Source organism: Fundulus heteroclitus, unplaced genomic scaffold, assembly GCF_011125445.2.
Source record: "Fundulus heteroclitus isolate FHET01 unplaced genomic scaffold, MU-UCD_Fhet_4.1 scaffold_570, whole genome shotgun sequence".
NCBI lineage: Eukaryota > Metazoa > Chordata > Actinopteri > Cyprinodontiformes > Fundulidae > Fundulus > Fundulus heteroclitus.
In genome coordinates, this window is record NW_023397001.1 from 70,001 (window position 1) to 75,732 (window position 5,732).

General features: G+C 36.0%; 1 long non-coding RNA gene across 1 annotated transcript; it reads right to left on the minus strand.

Annotated features, from left to right (window-relative positions):
• Positions 1 to 5,005: 5,005 nt before the first annotated feature.
• On the minus strand, positions 5,006 to 5,433 carry LOC118561166. The gene is made up of 2 exons (XR_004929823.1): positions 5,181 to 5,433; positions 5,006 to 5,106 (listed from the first exon to the last, which is right to left on the minus strand). It is a non-coding gene; the product is annotated as an uncharacterized LOC118561166 (long non-coding RNA).
• Positions 5,434 to 5,732: the final 299 nt, after the last annotated feature.

Below are 5,732 nucleotides of genomic sequence, written 5' to 3' on the forward strand. Positions count from 1 at the left end.
AAGAAAACAAAAAAAAAAGATTTTAAAATAGTTTCAATACTTCGTAGAATTCACCTGTGACCATACACTCACCTCTAGCTTTAGTTTCAGAATGTCGATTTCCAGATCTGCCTTTTGGATCTGGCGGTCCAATATACAAGTTCTTTGCTGTTTTTTTCTATCTTTTTAATAATAAGAAGTCTATATAACTCCTTAACTGGCAACTGAAAATACATTAGATTAGAGTTACATCATGAATGTAGTCTAAAATTCAGAATGAAACTGTGGCATTTACTGTAAATCACTGAACTGTGTCCATCTGTGCACCAGAAGTTGATGGACCTTCCTCCTGCCGTTCTTCCATAACTCTGGGGGGTAGAGATAAGAATGACCATTTATAGATATAAACTTGGATTCTATAGGCTACTCCACATATAAATGTGAATGTGTAGATTGTTTGATGTGTAGACATATAATATTAAAATTACCTTTGTATGCCTGTCTGTGGCAGCAGAAACAGTTTCTTCATCCCCATCATCCTGTGAAGATGAGCATTTCATAGAGTACCCTTTATAATTCTATTTGTCATAATTGATGGTGTATGGAGTAGGCTACTGACAACTGTATGGGGTACTGTTGAGACAGGAGGCTCCAAGAGGCAGATATTACCATCCGAATCTGTTGGGACCAACAAAAAACCCAACCCAAAGTAATATAAATGGAAATATCACATTTAGCCAATATAAAAAAAATAACACTGTAGGTAGACCTCTTACATCTTATGAAGGCACTTAAATCTTCTGGAGTGACTGGCTCTGATGAAGTCCCTCCAGGAATTCCCTCAGCCATTGGCCTTCTGAAATGAAATGAAATTTATTCGAACATGATACAAATATAAAAATAAAATAGTGCACAGTAACAAGAAGTGCATAAGAAAGAAGAGAAAATACAGATTTTTTGTTTCAGTTAACATATCATGCTCAAAATGGGGTAGGAAGAAGTGAGAACTTATAAACTCCTACCCCTAAACACTTGAGACTTTAGAGTCCTACTGTCATTAAAAAAAAAAAAAAAAAAAAAAATCAAAATCAAAGTGGCAGTTAGAAGTAACAGTTACTAATATTTACCTATACATTTTCCCATTTTATGCTGGTTTATCTTTCTAAACCCTTACACCAAGTTATTATCTTCAATACACACCTTATTGCTTTCTGTCCCCATGTGTATATCTATTGAAAATTACCTCTTTGTACCTTCTTTTGAATTGTGTTAAACTATTGCTTTGTTTTAAATCTTCATGTAACTTATTCCATAACTTTACACCTTTAATTGAAATACAGACGCTTTTCCTTGTTGTTCTAAAATTGCGGATCTTGAAGATTGAGTGACCCCTTAAGTTATACCCCCCTTCTCTTTCAGAAAACGTGCTCTGTATGTGCTCAGGTAACAACTTTTTTGATACCTTGAACATAAATTGAGCCATTTTAAATTCTACAAGCTCGTCAAATTTGAGAATTCTGGATATTATGAAGAGCGGGTTTGTATGCTCATAATAACCGACATTATGGATGATTCTAATGGCTCGTTTCTGTAGGACGGTTACCGGATGTAAAGAGCTCTTGTAATTAACTCCCCACACTTCACAGCAATATGATAGATATGGTAAAATCAGAGAGTTATATAGAGTATGAAGTGATTTAGCATTCAATACATGTCTAGCTCTGGCCAATATGGATATACTTCTACTGAGTTTACTCTGTAAATGTTGAATATGAGGTTTCCAACTGATTTTGTCATCTATTATTAAACCGAGGAACTTATTAGCAAAAACCCTTTCTAGAGTTACGTCCTCTATTTGAACTTGAATTTCAATATTTTTATAACAGTTCCCAAAGACCATGAATTTCGTCTTGTCCAAATTTAGAGATAATTTGTTATGGTCAAACCATATCTTTAACTTACTAATCTCTGAAGTGACTGTTGAGAGAAGATGTTCTAAATTATCTCCTGAGGCTAGAATATTTGTGTCATCAGCGAATAAGATAAATTTTAATACATTGGACACTTTACTGATATCATTTATATAAAGATTAAATAAAACTGGTCCCAATACTGATCTTTGTGGTACTCCACAGACAGTCTCCTGCCAATCAGATTCCACATCTCCCAATTTCACAAATTGTTTCCGGCTCTTTAAATAACTCCTCATCCAGTCAGAAACTACTCCCCTAATTCCATAGCGTTCTAATTTTTTAAGTAGGATTTCATGATTTATTGTATCAAAAGCTTTCTTTAAATCTATAAATATCCCTACTGCCAGTTTCTTACTATCTATTGCGTTGGTTATTTCTTCTATTAAGTCAGTTACGGCCAGCGATGTTGACCGGTTTGCTCTGAATCCATATTGACTGCTGATAAGTAGCGAATGTTTTTCTATGAATTGTTCCAGTCTTTTCTTAAAGAGTTTTTCCAGGATTTTAGAAAATTGTGGGAAAAGAGAAACAGGCCTGTAGTTAGTGAAGAGGTGTTTGTTGCCAGTTTTATACATTGGTTTGACCTTCGCTATTTTCATTTTGTTGGGAAATGATCCTGTTTGAAATGATAAATTGCAAATATAAGTTAGTGGTTTAGAGATTCCTTTAATTACTATTTTAATAGTTTTCATGTCCAGATCATCACAGTCAGTGGAAGTCTTATTTGTACAGTTATTCACAATGTTTATGATTTCTTCTTCTAGTACAGGGTTGAGATATAAGGAGCTGGGATTATTCTCAATTAGATATTGCTGAGTTGCAGTTTTTGTAGTCGGTATTTTTTCTGCTAATTGAGGTCCTATATTAACAAAAAATCTATTAAATTTATTGACGACACTTTTCAAATCAGTTATATTCTGTTCATTATCTATAAAATAGTCTGGATATTTGTTATTGTTAACTTTTCTAATGACTCTATTTAAAATATTCCATGTTTCCTTAATGTTGTTTTTTATTCCTATCCAGTAATTTATAATAGTCCTTTTTACATGTTTTTATAATATTGGTTAACTTATTTTTATATTTCTTATATTTGTTTTCTGATTCAGACGTTCTATGTTTTAGAAATTCTCTATAAAGTTTGTTTTTCTTTTTACATGCCTTTTGTATTCCTTTTGTGATCCACTGTTCATTTTTTTGATTGCTTTTCCTGTTATATTGTTTGATTGGGCAGTGCTTGTTATATAATATTTTAAATATTTTTAAAAATTCTTCATATGCTGAATTCACATTGTTCATTTTATATATTAATCTCCAATCATAGGCCAACAACTCGGCTTCTAGAGCTCTTAGTGTCTCTTCAGACGTAACCCGTCTGTAATGCGTCTCTATTTTTTGATCGTCTGTTTTGCACTTACAGTCGTAGACTATGAACACTGGTAAGTGATCGGTTATGTCATTCATTAATATTCCACTAGTTAAATTATTTTCCAGCACATTTGTAAAAATATTATCAATTAAGGTAGCGCAGTGCAATGTAATGCGACTGGGCCTGGTGATTTTAGGATACAAGCTTAAACTGAACATGGTGTTAATAAATTCTTCAGTCATTCTATGTCTATTTGGATTGAGAAGGTCAATATTGAAATCCCCACAGAAAAATATTATTTTTTGATTAATTGTTATAAATTTTTCTTCTATCCAGTTGTTGAATACTTCAATGTTTGATCCAGGGGCTCTATAAATGCAACTCACTAAGACATTTTTTCCTTTTTCAAACATGTTGTTTTTCAAACATGTTGTCCATCACAGTTGACATTGTTTCGATCAACTTATAATTAATCTTCTTATCAACATATAAAGCTACTCCCCCTCCATTTTTGTTTTCTCTGTTCTTACAAACTATTTCATAACCATTGATTTCATAGTCTATGCCCTTATCACTATTGAGCCAAGTTTCTGATAAGGCAATAACATTGAATGTCTGTGAAAGTTGTTGGAGGTATTGTTTGATGCTGTCAAAATTTGCATAGAGGCTTCTGCTATTAAAGTGAATTATTGACAGCTTTTGTTCCATTTTAATGCTGTTATTGAACTGATCATCACTGTAATAGTGACAACTATCATTGCTGACATTATAGAAGTTGTTATCAGGATCAATGTCAATTTCAATATCTTGCTGATGATAGTTTCTGTGTTGGAATACAGGTAGCTCTATATCCTCATAGGCCGTGATCTGTTGCATGTTTCTCTTTCAGAAGTAAACGTCAGCTATGTCTGGCTGTCTGTCATACATTGTTGGATAATTTAGGGGTACTAGTACGTGGATGGGTGATCAACTTATCATAACGTAGGTAAGCAATGTCCCCTCTTTGACGTGCTGCTTTTAAGTCTGGCATTAGTTCCGCCCTCCTTTTCCTTACTGCATCCGTGAAGTCTTCGTTAATAAAAATCTTAGATCCCTTAAGTGCCTTGGTGCTCTGCAGAATAGTTGATCTGTCCTTGTATCGTACAAATTTGACAACAATGGGCCTGGGTCTGTCTCCTCTATGTTTACCGGTGCGGTGAGCTCTCTCAATGTCAACTTTATGTTGAAAGTTTAGCTTTTCATTTAAAATAGTTTTCACTTTCTCCTCAGTCTCAGCCCAAGTCTCATTTGGTGATTCAGAAATTCCATCAAAAACCAAATTATTTCTCCTTGATTGCCCCTCAAGGTACTCCATTTTATCCGTGATAGTCATCATACCCTCACATACTTTAAATATGTCTGACTGCACCGTGTCATTTCGGTCCTTGTGCTTAGCACTTTCTACTTTAATGTCGTCAATGTCTTTCTGTGTAAATTGCAGACTGGTTTTAATGTCCTGTAGTTCTCGTGTCATTGCGTCCATTCTGGTGTTAGTAGTGTCCACAATGATTTTAACAAAACCCTTAAAATTGTCCTGTTGTTGTTGGAGTAACTCCATATACATTTGCTTTTGCTGGCTCAGCAACTCTTTGACTTGCATGAGTGATACATAGTCCTCATCTTGTCTCCCGTCGGTCTTGGATCCTTTTGGAGGCATTATTTCGCTTCTTTTTGCCTGTCGCTTCCTTAAGGCTCCTGCTCAGCAGTTGGAGGCCACTGCGCTGTCTCTCTGTGAACACAGACACCCTGGGCCAGACGCGTTGTTCAAGCACAGCCGATCTCTCGTTGTTCAGCTAACTGTGGTGGATAGCGGTACTTACGGACAAGGCAGAGTTTTACCTCTGCCTGTTGTCAATCCAACGCGTCGTTTTCCACTGGTTGTTTTCTCTGTTAGGTCGGTTAGCTGCCGGACGTTGGCCTCGTCCCGGTTAGCAGCCGTGATGTTAGTAAGCTAGCCGCAGCAAGCTAGCCGCACTGTCGCTCCTTAGCCGCACTCCTCTCGAGCCGCCTCCAAAGCTGAACTTCCAGCATTTAGGCTCAGGGCCATCTCTTCTGCATTTGTCAGGGGTGGTGGTGCAGGTCCTCCCCCTGTTTTACGAGCCTCTGCCTTCTGTCTGTTGGCTGAGTAGAAGTCAAATGAGAATGAACATTTAGACCTATGTCAAAAATGCTGCTGCACTGCTAGACACTGAATGCCATTTAGTCATTTAATGTCAAATGTTTGTAAAGACAGGTAGCTACTCTACTCCTATGATGTGCTCAAGGCTTACCTGCTTGAAGTATGTTTTTATATTTCATTTTCAGCTGCTGCCATGTTCTTTTGATGCCTGCAGGATTGCACCTATCCATGAAAATTAAATTAAGTAAATTAA